The 14,993-nt window shown below is 42.7% G+C and overlaps 1 long non-coding RNA gene across 1 annotated transcript in view; it reads left to right on the top strand.

Annotated features, from left to right (window-relative positions):
- The window catches only part of LOC146170872 (uncharacterized), a 55,886-nt gene that overhangs the window by 16,486 nt on the left and 24,407 nt on the right, over positions 1 to 14,993 (top strand). Inside the window, exon 3 of the long non-coding RNA XR_014703089.1 lies at positions 12,076 to 12,155. This is a non-coding gene — a long non-coding RNA (uncharacterized LOC146170872). The remainder of the gene's footprint in view (positions 1 to 12,075; positions 12,156 to 14,993) is intronic.

The raw sequence follows: 14,993 nt of genomic DNA on the forward strand, positions 1-14,993 counted from the left end.
GAATGTTCCAGGCAATGCTAGTCTCAGTTGCGGCTTTAGATGTTTCTTCGGTGCGGCTACTTTCGTCAGACATGTCGTTTGAGGAACGCCCAATGCCTGTTGGAATTATTCACAGACGACATCAGCGAGCGACGCCACTTGAGCTTCATGGGCGATAACAGGAGTCTGCGCCGTTCTTCGTGGACGACTTGGCTCATGAGTTTCCGTAGGCTATCTCTTCTTGTAGTCGCTCGTCGCTTTGGCTTGGAGTGAACATGTCAAGAGGCCAGTTGTACTGGCGCTTCCTGGAGTCCAACATCTTTCGAGTTGTTGCCGCTTCCTGGTAGAACACCGCCACAGGCTTTGGCGGAGGTTCAGAAGAGTTCATGTTTCACACCGAGTGTGAGCAAGTTCACTTTGGGTTTCTACCTCATGTTGTGATAGGCGCGGCGAAAGAGACGCTTCATTTCTTCAACGTAAGCCATGACTGACTCAGTGGGGAGCTAACGCCATGACTAAAGGAGAGACTGTGTGGTTTTCGTATTACGCACGTGAAAGCCTTCCGAATATCTGTCTTGAAAGTGTACCATTTCTTCAGATAAGCCTCACAATTCTCAATCCATATTCGAGTAGATGCCAGGAGAGTTTAGTGGACTTGTCTTAGCTTTTTTTTGTCGTTCCAGGCGTTGAACGTTGCCACACGGTCAAACACGTCGAGTCAGTCTTCCGCGTCCTTACCTGGTCGTCCTTGAAAGCAGGGGGTTTTCGGGGTTGGACTAAAACCAAGGAAGCTTCCTGCTATACTGGTGCCATCTTCAGGGGTACGTCCCAATGTAGGGATACAGCACATCTACCAGATGTCACGTAGTGGTGACATTACGATTGGTGACAACTGAGGACGATTGTCATTCATTTGAGTAAACTCTTTATTGGGGTAACTTGCTCTGGCAAAAGAACTAAGGAATCGGCGGGGGCGAATGTAACAAAAGAAATATTTATTTAAATATGAATGTACGCAAACAGTACTACTAACGGAAACAAGCTGATCTGTAAAACCATATTGTACAAAAGCTTAATTCATTACACAAAAAGATACTCTCAAAAATGTAATAAAAACCACGAATAATATCAATTTCAAGTCAGATGGTCTGGAACTCGAGCTTCCTTTCAATACTTAGCTCTTAGTAATGCTCTAAATGAAGCGTTTATAGTGCTCAGTGCTACGATTATATGAATATACTAAGATTTAAGGGGAATATCGGCTAGATCATGCAGCGCCCAGAAAAATCCAGCTATGCTTTACGAAGAAAAACGATTAGGAGGTGGTTGGCTGGCATTTCACGGCAAATGAACAGTGACCACCTCAGTCACTTGGTCGAAGGTAAGAAGAGAAAAAAGGGGAAGGGGAGGGCTTTTGTTCAGAAAGGGCTCAAGAAAAGGAACTAGTGCACTATTTGGCGCGTGCTGTTATGAAATACAACTTCAAACACCACCCTCCTATTGAATACATGTATGTGCCAAGATGACTATTTACGCAGCAAAGCCTGCACACCGAAGGTGAACAGATAAGAACCCAAGACGTCCCCAGCATCTCTGTCAGTCATGAAATGATGGGGTGCATTTGTCGGTACGCCCTCCTTTAGTAGGCGGATTCGTTACTGTTTTTCCATAGTACGAAGCCAACTGAGTTCACAACTCGTGTGCGCTAGACTGGGATAGAAAATGCCCGCATCGCTAACCAACGAAATGTGGACGCAAAAACGTGCAGTCGTTAAATGTATGCTGCTGTGTTTCTATGTGAGTGCACTTATGAACTTGTTGTCCGGTAATATCCCAAACTGGAGAAGTCGTTATTTGGTGAGCAAGACTCGCCACTCGATTCGCCAGCGATAATCTCTGATGGTATCGAATAGATCGGGGCAATGAGCGTACTTCCATTTAGGGTCACAGATTTTGCTTGAGGCAGGACCCGGTGGAAGCCTAGCAGATTTGAGTCCATTCCTCACTGGCGAACACTTCCTCAAGCTGTGTGCACATGCGCGCTGCCGCCGTGTACTATGACAAATGTATTGCTGCTGATGGCGCAGTGTCACCTAGAGCGCGGGGCACCAAGGTGCAAGATGGCTCCCAATCCAGTAGAGGAGCAAAGGCCTACCTACATAATCGGTCTGGCCTACAGAGCTCGTCATCCACTTAACGCATAGTGTTCTGCAGAACGTTACCTCAGACGGCATGCTCCACCCTCAGCAGTCACGTGCAAGACGAAGCTGGGCTCGCGAGACTAGTTCAGTTTTGCCCTTCCAGAACCAGGCAAACAACGAAGTGTGTTGTTCGCGCAATACGGAGGAAGGAGGAAACGCGATGCGTGGAAGAAGCCATAGCTTTCTACGTAACACATTTTTCACAAAATATGCCCTCTTCCTCATGCCAAAGATTAAGCGGCGATGACATCCAGTTGCTTCTTTATTGCTGCAAGAATCTTTTGCCACGTGCGTCGAGAACTGCTGCTCGTTAAAATGTTTCCTAGAATTATTAAATGCTCCGAGCGTGTTTAGCACGTCCGGTAGACTATTAGAAGAACGCCCAAGACATCCTGACTTTTACATTCCTGCAACTTTCCACCAGAGAGAAAGAGAGAGGCATATCATTGTACAATAGTAAAAAGCTCCCCAGCCAATCTGAGTCATGAAACAGCAAGGTGACGTCGTACGTATGACGTAATCTTCATCTGCGAGACACCAGGCAGTGGGCCAGGCCACGAACATTCTTTTTGCTGTCCTATATCATGCGCCAAACGGCAGCAGTAAACCATTTTGCTAATAAATGGAAAATATTTTCCATTATACAAACACGACCAATTACCGTTAATTCTTAGGCCCACACCTTAATATTTATATAGTAGAAAATTCTGGTGTTAAAAATAATTTCTAGGTTCTCCTTGAATCATATATGCTTGCCAACGTTATTGCTGAACCCTCACGTATTACCTGCTCTTCACTAATGTCTCACTAATGTCTTGTCTGAAACTTTATCTGCAGGAGGGATAAATATACCGCTAAACACCTTCCGCTTTACATGACTTGGACTCTGAATTTTAGAGCTGCAAAGTATAGATATTATAGACATCACACTGTCTGCTGTATTTTCCCATAAGGACTGGATTCATTTCCTGCAAATTTTGGCTACAAACTAAAAGCCAGTTTATGCAACACCAAGTACAAATGAAGTGTTAAATTGTTTTCTGGAGATATACATGTTCATATTGTCACGTAGTGGTGACGAGGTCGACGACACAAATGAAGGGGGTCGATGATTGCACTAAAGAAACTCTTTATTTGGGCTGACTTCCGCCCGCAAAAGAACTAAGGAACTCGGCGGCGGCGATAGCAAAAAGCGTGCTCGTCGGTCGTCGAACAAAGAATGCTCATCACACTCGGCAACGCTCAATTTAAAGGCTGCACAGAACAGTCTAGATAACGTCACAGACAGCTACCAGACCGGGTTGGAACATTGTGGAAAGACACCCGAGTGGCCGGAACCTTCGAGAAAGATCTCGGTGCATCTTGCGCTACAACAAAACTGATAAAGGTGTGACTCGCCACATCGAGCATTAACAAACAAAGATTACGGAGCTGATACGCGGTCCAGAATCAGTGATAAGCCTGTATGCCGGCGGCTGTTGAAAAATAACAAATACAGTTTTGAAGGTTTCGCGGCATTACTCCCCCTTAAAAAAACATCGCCTCGATGTTCCAAAACAAAGCAACTTAAACATAAACACTGCGAAGTTTAAACATCACAGATTGTTTAACGTGCGTAATAAGGCTTCAGTCGTACAACATGTACAATTTCTGGGCGTGCGCGTCGCAGTTGTGATGCTGACGTTCCGTCGGGAATGACTTCATAGTCCAGTGGTCCGACGCGGCGAAGGATTTTGTATGGCCCAAAGTATCGACGCAACAACTTTTCACTTAATCCGCGACGGCGAATTGGCGTCCAAACCCACACTTGGTCCCCTGGATTGTACTCTGCGTGGCGTCGTCGTAAGTTGTATCGTCGGCTGTCGGTGCGCTGTTGGTCTTTAATACGCAGCCGTGCGAGTCGTCGAGCTTCCTCTGCACGCTGCAGGTAGGCGGCGACGTCGAGGTTGTCCTCGTTGGTTACGTGCGGTAGCATTGCGTCGAGCGTCGTCGTGGGCTCCCTACCGTACACAAGCTTAAACGGGGTCGCTCTGGTCGTCTCCTGGATTGCCGTGTTATACGCGAAGATCACGTACGGCAAGATGGCGCCCAGGTCTTGTGTTCAGCGTCGACGTACATAGCGATCATGTCCGCGATCGTTTTGTTCAGGCGCTCTGTAAGGCCATTGGTCTGGGGATGGTACGCAGTTGTTCGTCGATGGCTTGTGTGACTGTATTCCAGGATTGCTTGCGTCAACTCTGCCGTAAACGCCGTTCCCCTGTCCGTGATGAGCACTTCTGGGGCGCCGTGTCGCAAGAGAATTTGTTCGACACAAAATTTGGCGACTTCTGCCGCGGTACCATTTGGTAGTGCTCTTGCTTCGGCGTAACGGGTAAGATAGTCAGTGGCCACGATGATCCACTTGATACCCATAGACGAAGATGGAAAGGGGCCGAGGAGATCCATCCCAATTTGTTCAAAGGGCACGATTGGGGGCGGAATCGGGTTTAGTAGTCCTGCTGGTCTGTTCGGCGGCGTCTTGCGTCGTTGGCACTCACGACACGTCTTCACGTAGTGGGCATTTTCGGCAGGCAGTCGCGGCCAGTAATACTTCTCCTGGATTCGACGCAATGTGCGCGCAAATCCGAGGTGGCCTGCTGTGGGCTCATCGTGCAACGCCTGCAGAATTTCTGGCCGAAGGGTTTTAGGCACTACGAGAAGCTGCGCGGTCTTGTTAGGTGCGAAGTTCTTCTTCACGAGGAGGCCATTGCTTAACGTGAAGGATGATAAATGTCGCCTGAACACACCAGGAGGGGAAGCGGTCTTTCCTTTCAAGTAATCGGCTAGCGCTTTCAGCTCAGGGTCTGATCGCTGTTGTTCTGCGAAACTGCTGGCGCTTACCGGTCCCAAAAAGGCGTCGTCGTCATCGTCCTTCGGGGGAGATGCGACCGGAGCGCGGGATAAGCAGTCTGCGCCGGAATGCTTCCGGCCCGACTTATAGACTACAGTCATGTCAAATTCTTGAAGTCGTAGGCTCCATCTGGCAAGGCGGCCTGAAGGATCTTTCAAATTAGCAGAGCGCGTGATGGTCGCTTACCACCTTGAATGGTCGGCCGTATAGGTATGGACGAAACTTAGAAGTGGCCCAGATGATTGCAAGGCACTCCTTCTAAGCAAATCGGCGGCGGCGATAGAAAGAGAAGTTTATTTGGTACCTTGAACGTACATTTGAAACCACAGACGATCGTGGGTGCGATGTTTATACAGTCGTCAATAATACACGCTATTCACTGTGCTCAAACAAAGGGTAATAATAACCGTAGCCAAAGCTGTCCGTATGGCCTCTCTTCCCCAAAACCCCAGGGGGTCGAAATTTCCGGAGTCCTCCACTCCGGCGTCTCTCATAGCCTGAGTCGCTTTGGGACGTTAAACCCCCAAATTAACCATCATATCCTTATATATAAGGACAATTTTTCATATAAAACGGTAAACTATTTAAGAGGAGTCGGTAACCATGGACGACGCAAAAAATACTAAAAATGATAACTGAGAAATCTAGTGTATACCAAAAATTTTTCAAGATCTAAAATTCGTCCGATTTTGCCGTCTTCAAAGCACACCGCACTAAAGCAAATTTCATTCCCTGGAAGGCCAAGAATAGTTATAACATCAACATGTTCGACGGGATCCATGATTAAACAAACGTATTATCTAGACGCAACAAGCTTTTTAAATCGCACATCACGAGATGAACATGAAAAGTTGGCAATTGATGGTGTTATGTATACTGAATAGGAACTAGCTGATAAGTTTAATAATTATATTGTTACACTTCTGGACAGTACCCATCACTTTACAGCAACTGATAACATTTCGAGATCCAATATTTACAGTATTAACCTCACTTCTTGTGACGAAGTAATTACAGCGCTTAAATCTTGAAAGAAAAGTAGGAATGAAGATGCATTTGGCATAAAACTCAATCCTGTTCTTCATGTACTGTACGTTCTGTGCCCTATGCTGTTTTATATATTCAATCTCTCGATATAGTCGGGAATCTTCCTAACCGCAATGAAGAATACCAAGTACCCAGAAATGTGGCGCAACAAACAATCACATGCGAAGGAACACAACACAGGCGCACCTATGCAGCACTGACTTGCCCCTAAAGCTGTTATTTTGAGAAAGCAAAAGCGGATCGTGATTCACAAACCATTAACTAGAAATACCCTCTCTATCTACAGGCCAGTGTATATTTTTCCGTTTTCTCAAACGTTTAGAAAAAATAATCTTTAAACAATATTCGAGCTTTGTTGATAGGTATAATATACTAAAACAAAAGCAATATGAATTTCGCCAAAAAAGAATTCATAATTAGCATTATAGAAGAGTATAAATTAAGAGTTGGTATTTTAATTGATTTCTCTAAAGCGTTTAACAGGATGAAGCGCTTGGCCCTGACAAGTAGGTTTTCAGTATATGGTGTCGGTGATGAAGCACTTAAATTAATAACAAGTTGTCTTAGCGATCGTACAGTCTTTTCGTACTGGAGGTTACCACTCAAAATATCAATCAATTAAACATGGCGTGACAAAGGAAGTATACAGGGCCGTTCTTATATAATGTCTATATCAATGATTTAATCCAAATAGATAACGAAGTAGATTATATCATATATGCAGATGACACTAGTTTATCTTTTCCGGAACTGAAGCTAATTACATAATCCGGAGAGGCAACAATGTGCTATCCAAACTGCATGTATGGCCCGTTGAAATGCTTTAATGAATAATGTGGAAAAATCGAAGTTGTAATGTTCCGAGCAAAAAAGAAATATTTTTTGACGGGAGCTTAACCCTGGGCGGAAATAAAATAGTACTAACAGATGTAGGGCAAACACTAAGTTTTTATTTTAATCAATTTATCATTTGGGATCATCATGTAGCTTATACAGAAACTAAGTTAGCTCCAGTGCTTGGCACCCTGCGGAAATTCCAATGCACGTACCTTACTAACCAGAACCAAACTTCTCATTCACCAAGCTCAGTTTTCGTCAATCCTTACTTCTTGCAGCCTAGTCTGGGGCAGTACAACAATTGCCAATCAAGCTTCTAAATTTGCCGAAAGGCTCAAGAAAAGTTATAGCTGATATCCAAATATGATCAATATCCAGTAGTTTGTTTTCCACATATAAAATCTGAAATTTAGTGACATATAGCAGTGCCTTATTCTAACCTTGTTTAAGTCCCAGTGACACCGTAACAGCTGCTTCGTTTCTAATATCGCTCAGTTAGCACAAATACACAACCTCATAGGACATGATATGGCCTTCAGTTAGTACCATATGAGCTACCCTGGACACTAAAAAAAATTTGAATTCTATAATGAAATAATTTATTCATCGTATTGTATGCATATACAAAACTTGTTTCTGCAATCTTTGTCAAGTAAAGAGTCATCAGAAAATGTTTGGACCCTCTGATTCTGTATACAGAAAGCTTTAATAGCCGTCTCCGCTGCACAATGTCTGCTTTTTGTGTTTTTGTGGAGGCGCTACTATGAACAATTTTGCTTATATACCATGAGCTTCACCTAACTTTCTGATCGTGGGGGTACGCACTTATTGACTGGGACTCTTTAGTCGTGTGGCTCATTATCGCCCCATAAAAACGGGACGCATGCAGGAAGAAAACTTCGACCAGTGTGGTTATGTGGGATATGGTGGTTGAGCTGCCGTAAAACAAAATCATGGAATTAACGCACTGTAGGAATTTGATTACTTGAGGAAGATGGGGAAAGGTGGGAACAAATGTGGAAAGAGATACAGAGGCGCCGTAGTGGAGAGTTATGGAACAAGTTCGACTACCTGGGGATATTCAACGTCCACGGGCTGGAAGCTGCAATATGCATATGAAAGAACTGAAAGAAATGCAAGGCACACTGCTTAACATCTGAAGTGAAAACCGAGTAGGCACATTGGCCGAGGCTTGCCGCTATCATTATATCTAATATAAGGTACGCATTTATCAAGCCCGTTCTTGTGAATTTTCGGTCATAACGCGAACGCCTACAAACAGCTGACATTGCCTTCAGCCGCCAGTGCCTGAAGGCAATGTCAACTTTTCGGGGAACGGCGCCTTTAAACTTTCATGTGAAATCCTGGGCTGCCCTAAATGGGACTGCCCATTCAAAGAACCAATAGGGTTGGCATGGGCTGCCCACTCAAAAGTCCAGAGATTCTTAAAGGGGAATTTTATAGGGCCCTTTCACTCATAGAGAACATATAATTGGGTTCTGTTAAGAAAAAACCTACAGAATCCAGATGTAGATGCCATTGACAACGAAACGTGCAGCATAGCAGGAATAAATCTTGCTTTAAAAATTATTAGGAAACACAGCAATCAATTATGGAGAAATCATGATCGCAATGGTAGGTGTGAAAAGGTAAGCGCAAATATTCAATCTCACAACATTGCTTGGAAAAGCATTCTTCTAAAACAGATGGAAATCTCTGGATTATAATTCATCCAATGGTTGAATTAAAAGCTGTGCCCCTCCCCTTCGTGATAAATAGACCTTTGTGAAGGAGACACAAAAGAAGTATTATGCAGAATATTCTACTATAATGTGGTGCAAGAGAGCACTGATAGCGTCACCACCTAATTATGTTCAAGGATTGTAAATTATTGAAATCGAAGTGTTCGACGTGTAATGGCATCATAGAAACTTTGTTAAAATGATACCTGATAGTGTCGCAAATAACTATGAGTTGCAAATCAAGCAGCTAATAAAGTACGAAAACGACAGTTGTGAGCGCTGCAGTGGGATGAAACATGGAGCTGAGCATCAATGAATCGCAGTTTGTTGAAACTCAGCAGTATGCACGCACAAACTCTGGCCAAAAGTTGCATCAGTGGGCGACGAAATATTTCACCTGTAAACGAAGCTGACCTCAAGGACATTAAAATGCAGAGCATTAATATTGTTCCTTTTCTTTGTATATTCAGGAGTGAAAGTCTAATATAATGCACCAATACTAGATTACAGCTGGCCCAGTAACCAGACTGGTTTTCGCACAGCATGTTTAAAATCAAGAATACCAGGCTCAGGAAAATAAGCAAATGGTCGCATTTATTTGAAATAGGGGTGGCTGTGCGCTACACTTTTCATAAGAATGAAACTGCCAGTTGCAAGAGTATTGTGCAATTTTCGTTGTGTTCTTTGCTATTTTTCTTAATATACGTAGTTTTCGCGTCTCAGGAAATAAGACTGTTTTCTGCCGGTAGGTCGCCCGATTGCTACACTCAACTTTTCTAAGCACAACACATGTCCCCTCTGGCCGATCTCCACTGCTAGGGAGTTCATTAGCCTTTTATTAGCTATTACCCACAGCTATCAGAACGCTCAACATAAATTGTCTTGTATTTTGTCTGGTAGGTGAATAGTCAACTAGAACATGTTCAATGTTTGCTACACAGCTCTTCCGACATGCTACAGAATTACTGTTTCAGACTCCATAAGACCTGTGTGAAGCAACTTGAGCAACGCATTAACGCACAAAAACCTATCTTTAGAGAAAAACTGGAGTAAGGTTCATTCTAAGTGCAGAACAAAATGCAACTTTGCTATTTAGGAAAGCAATTTTTGCCACCATTTATCAAAATATTGTCTGATATCAACTGGTATACACTGTGCAAAAGCAGTTTGGAGAATATAGGGCACTGCAGCAAAAGGGCTGTAAACAGAAAACAAGTAGAATATTAGACCTCACAAAGATAACTTCATTAATAAAGTTATGCCTCAGAGATGCTAAGTTATGCCTGGTGAGGGTCAAAAGAAAAGATATATATTTTCTAAGCAACATACGAGCGCCTCTAGACTGCTGGCCTTTCCTGAACATATTTCCCTTTATATGCAGCACCATGAAGCTGATTCATTCCTAGCTTTGAAATAGAGCATCACGCTTGTTCAACAAAAACATAACAGCCCAAATACTAAACGGTGCCTATAGCGCATTGTGTCCCTTATATTCATGGGGCAATCAGCCCACATCTTTACACGGCCTTTAAGCGTCGGCAGTGGCGAAGTGATACTACCATTTTTGCAGGCTTGAAGCTACAATTCTTGCACATTTCAAGCTACGCAACCTGATTTCCTTTCCCTGTAAAATGGATCGTAAAATGGCCTGAAACAGACAATTCTCCTTAGTGTTAACAATAAGTGATTCAGTGTAGCCTTTTGTTGTTTTTGTGCGTGATCATTGATATTTTTGCTTTGCAACAGTTGCCCACCTTTCCTCAAGCCTAATGTTTAGAGAAGAAATTTGGTTTGTTCGTTTTAGGTACTTTTACTTTGTAGGCTAATGTTCAAACTTTAGCAATTGCTACATTAAAAATTCATTGATCGCTGCTTTCTTCATTAACACTACGTTTATAGCCTTTTATGTTTTCCGCGCTTCTCGTCGTCGTACTAGAAGGAGATTGTATTTTTGGCCTCCGGAGTCAGTATCCTAGCCCATTTCCTACCATCACTTGCCCAATGAGCTTATGACGTTTTCCGCTAATACCACACAACATGACTGAGTTATGTTCCTTTGTTCGAAAATAGGTTAGGAAGGACCAGTAATCTTGTGAGCGCCAAAAAGTACATCTGGTTATTGAATTCATAATTCATTTCCAACAGCTGATTATATGAAACGCTGTAGACTTTCAAAATGACCCTCAACGACAGAATATATCATAGATGATAAGCAAGTACATGCAATATTAAGAACGTAGCCTCGGGGTTCATCCCACAGGAGATGACTGGAGATATACTTGCGTTGCAAAGTCATATGAAAGAAAAATGAATAGTCACATTCACGAAGAGACGTTTGCTGGAATCTTGGCCCAATTAGAACGCCCACAGCAATATCTCTGGCTGTGCACTTTCCTCAACTATCATCAAGACTGCCCTCATGCGTATTTTTGAGTTAACCAGCTAATTAGAACTCCGAGATGTGTTTCTGCGTATGGGAATTAAAGAAAGCAAACACACTCACCCGAAGTAGAGCTACGTCTTTTCATACCGCTGATATTGCATCAGTTAAATTAAAATGCATTTTTTATACGTGATAATATTTGCGGTATTATATAAAGCGAAGGTACTTCATTTATACGCGACTTTATTTTGATGTGACTGATTCTAGCTGTCTAGTAAGGCACTCGTACTCATTTCCGAATTCGGTCTCAATATAGGCTTTTAGGGTTTGCAGCATTTCCCTCCCATTTTCGTGAAAACATTCCATGTCTTGTTACCCGCAAGTCCGTTGAACGCTTGCCAGCCCTTTTCAACTGTATAAATGAACGGTCTATATAAAAAGTGTGCGAGATGCACCGCTTTTCATCTCATCACTTTTTGAAGCGTTTAGGGCCATACCCACCCGCCCTCTATTGTGATCCAATTTTATGAAACGGAAAATTGTTACTCTTATAATTTAAGACTATTTTTTATTTTTTGGCGACTTTACAATATTTATAACGCTACTTAAAATCAAACACTACAGGCAGCATATTTTTCTCAAGACGTGAAATGCTTTTGTAGACAAGCGCCTCACACCCTTGGTGGCCTACCACAGTGCCATTCATTTTAAAGATACCATTACGACTATTATTGAGCAAGGAACGCGCAAAAGTATAGAGATAATCCTGTATATGCCAAAACTAAGAAGTGTGATGGCGAACGTCTGCACTGAAGCCATACGGGCTTTCGCCATCAATTTGCAGCGAAAATGTTTCGACCTAAGGCTTAAAAACGTGAATACGAAGAATATTATGGTGTGCTAATTGCCTTAAAAAAAGAATTAGCACAACATGAAACTCCAATAAGTTTAACTGAAATGTTTAAACCACTGTTTAGTAAACCTGATATTTTACAGGGGCAAAACAAACACTACAGCTGTAGTGGAAGAGGCAAAGCCAGGTGCTAAACAGAAAATGACCGTGGAATCTTTTTATGGTAAGATGTTTTTGCCCCCATTGTATATCCTAATCTTCTGCAAACATCATGGTGCAAATGCTAAAATTCAGCTAGATATAAAAGAGCTGCTACGCACTTAAGCTGTTTAGTGGTAGTAGAGAACGAGCATCATCAACAAAAGGAGATAGTATAGACAGCGTCAACAGCGACGGCCATGCCTCTGGTAGTGACGTTGATAAGTACATAGGGAATTGGAGCCGGCCGCATCGTCTACTAGCTGAGTGTTGCTTGGGTGTCGTCCAGCCTTAAAACTGTTTCCACATGGAGCTTATATCATTGCATAAACAGCGTCCGCTGCCAGTGCAAAGTGACACAAACTAAGGGTTATCTTCAGCAGTCTCAGTTATTCGTGAAGTAAACATACTATAAAAAGGCGTTAGAGACTATTTTAGTCGTTGAGTCACGACAAGCAATATGGCCGAGTGTATATTTTTGAGTTCATTTTGAGTTAAGAGCCGGCTGTTTTTCCTGTCTTATATTTTGATAAGAAAGCACTGTAAACGACATCGCCACGTGATCATGAATTTTCGAACAATCGCTGTCATTCGCGTTTAGCTACAGTAAACAAGTATGTGTGGGTACTGCGTAAACCTTCACTACTCCCCTTATTTAATGCTGCGATAGATATTTTTGCGGCGATTAATTTGTTATTTCGCAGGTCTAGACAGCAATGTAAAGACGGATATGATAAGCGTCAACTATGGCATTTATTGAATATAAAAAATTGTGCTTCATTCTCATGATACATGTATTTAATGACCTATGCGCAGTGCCTGCTGGAAGCCGTATTCCTAAATAGTTTTGAATTTTACCTATGCGCATCAGCATTGAGAATCTTACAGTTTATAGTATGTTGCTTTATTGTGTTTCACCCACCTGCGTCTGCGTACACCATGAAACCTGTCATCACCACTGTTCCTTCCATCTTCACGCCTAATCAATTGGGGATGCTTTAAAGAGGAAGTGATTAATTAAGCATCGCGTTTAACAGCAAAACACGTTTAAGAGCATTGTTGGGTTCCGTTCTAGTAGTGCATTGAGCAGATGAACCTTTATTTAGATTCATCCAGCGAGCATTTGTGGCTGATGAGCAGCCTGTCTCGCAGCACAATAGTCCTGGATTCCACTTCAACCCTAACGCAATGTGACTCAATTTTTATTTGCCTCCATTTAATTTAATTTGGTTTGATAAGTTCTATGACAAATTTTACTTCAATATGCACATTTGAGCCGTCTTCACAAATGTGATGTTCCTTCGGGAAATTTCGTTCACGGCCAACGACGAGGACGCCAAATTTTCTCCGATACCGGACCCTAACCGACATCGCATAAAGTCATGTGAATTCGGCCGCTGCATTCATATACCTATAAAAAAGCGGTGATATATTTATGTAGTGAGGAAGGGGGTGCAGAGGGTCTCATATATTGTGTAGGGGCGCATCACTCTGCGCATATATTAAATGCCCTTTCAGACTTTCAAACTAATCCTTATTATCATTAGCCTGACTATACCCACTTCAGGGCGAAGGTCTCTCCTTGATTCCTCCACCTAACCCGCTCCTATGGTAGCTGCATCCACTTCACCCCTGCGAACTTCTTAATCTCATTCGCCAAACTAACTCTCTATCGTTCCCTGCTACGACTTTCGTCCCTTGGAATCCCGCTTTTTACTCTAAGCGACCACCAATTATCCTCTCTTCGCACTATATATCCTGTTCATTCCCAATTCTTCTCCTTGTTTTCCACTGGAATGTCAGTAACTTGTGGTATTGCTCCCACCCACTCTGCGCGTTTCCTATCTCTTAACGTTTTTTTTGTTCCATAGCCTTCTGCGTTGTCCTCAACTTATGTAGAACCCTCCTCGTTATCCTCCACGTTTCATCCCCATAGGTGAGTGGATTTAAGGTGCAACTCTTGTATACTTTCCTCTCGGGCTATACCGCTAAGCTGCTTGACATATTCTGCTAGTGCTTGCCAATGCGCTCCATCTAAATATTATTCTCTTTTTTGTTTCACTTTTATGGCCTAGATCTGCGGTTAATACTTGTCCTAAGTAGACATATTCGCCTACTACTTCGAGTTGCTTCTCTAATTAACCTAAACTGCTGCTCCTTCCCGAGGCTGTTGAATATTACCTTAGTGTTCTGCATATTGATTTTTAAGCCTACCTTTCCAATTTTTCCTTCTTGGTCATCAATCATTCTTTGCAGTTTATCCCCAGACTTACTTAGCAAGGTAACGACATAAGAGAATCGCAGATTACTGAGGTATTCACATATACCATTCTCCCTAACTTTTCCCATTCCAAGTCTCTAAATGCTTCATCTAAGCAAGTTTTGAACAGTACTGGGGAGATTGTCTCCTTGCCTAACCCCTTTCGTCATAGTAATTTTTTTAGTTTCTTTTAGCAGTACCTTCGTTGCTGTGCAGCCACTATATATACCGGGTGTCCCAGCTAACTTGAACCAAGGGTTATAAAATAATATATTTGAGGTAGGTCAGTGAAACCAGTTGCATACAACTACCAGCCTGCTTGCGCACTACAGGCAATTTTTTGTTTTGCAATTAGTTAATTGGCTAATTATGTTAATTTTTCTAATTTAATAAATATTCACCTTAGACCAAAAATGTGAATTGGAAAGTTGTAGAGCACCTTCAGAAACCCCCATTCCAATAATTGCGATAAAGAAAGTCTCACGTGTATCTTTTTTTCCGGGCTCAAAAGAAAGCCCGCGAAATACAAATATTACCACATGACTAGCGCATTTGAGCGCCGCGATTGTGGTGCTCTCAGTCGTGGTTTGAGCGAACGAAATC

Source organism: Amblyomma maculatum, unplaced genomic scaffold (genome assembly GCF_055883805.1).
Source record: "Amblyomma maculatum isolate TAMU_Amacu unplaced genomic scaffold, ASM5588380v1 scaffold_30, whole genome shotgun sequence".
Taxonomy (NCBI): domain Eukaryota; kingdom Metazoa; phylum Arthropoda; class Arachnida; order Ixodida; family Ixodidae; genus Amblyomma; species Amblyomma maculatum.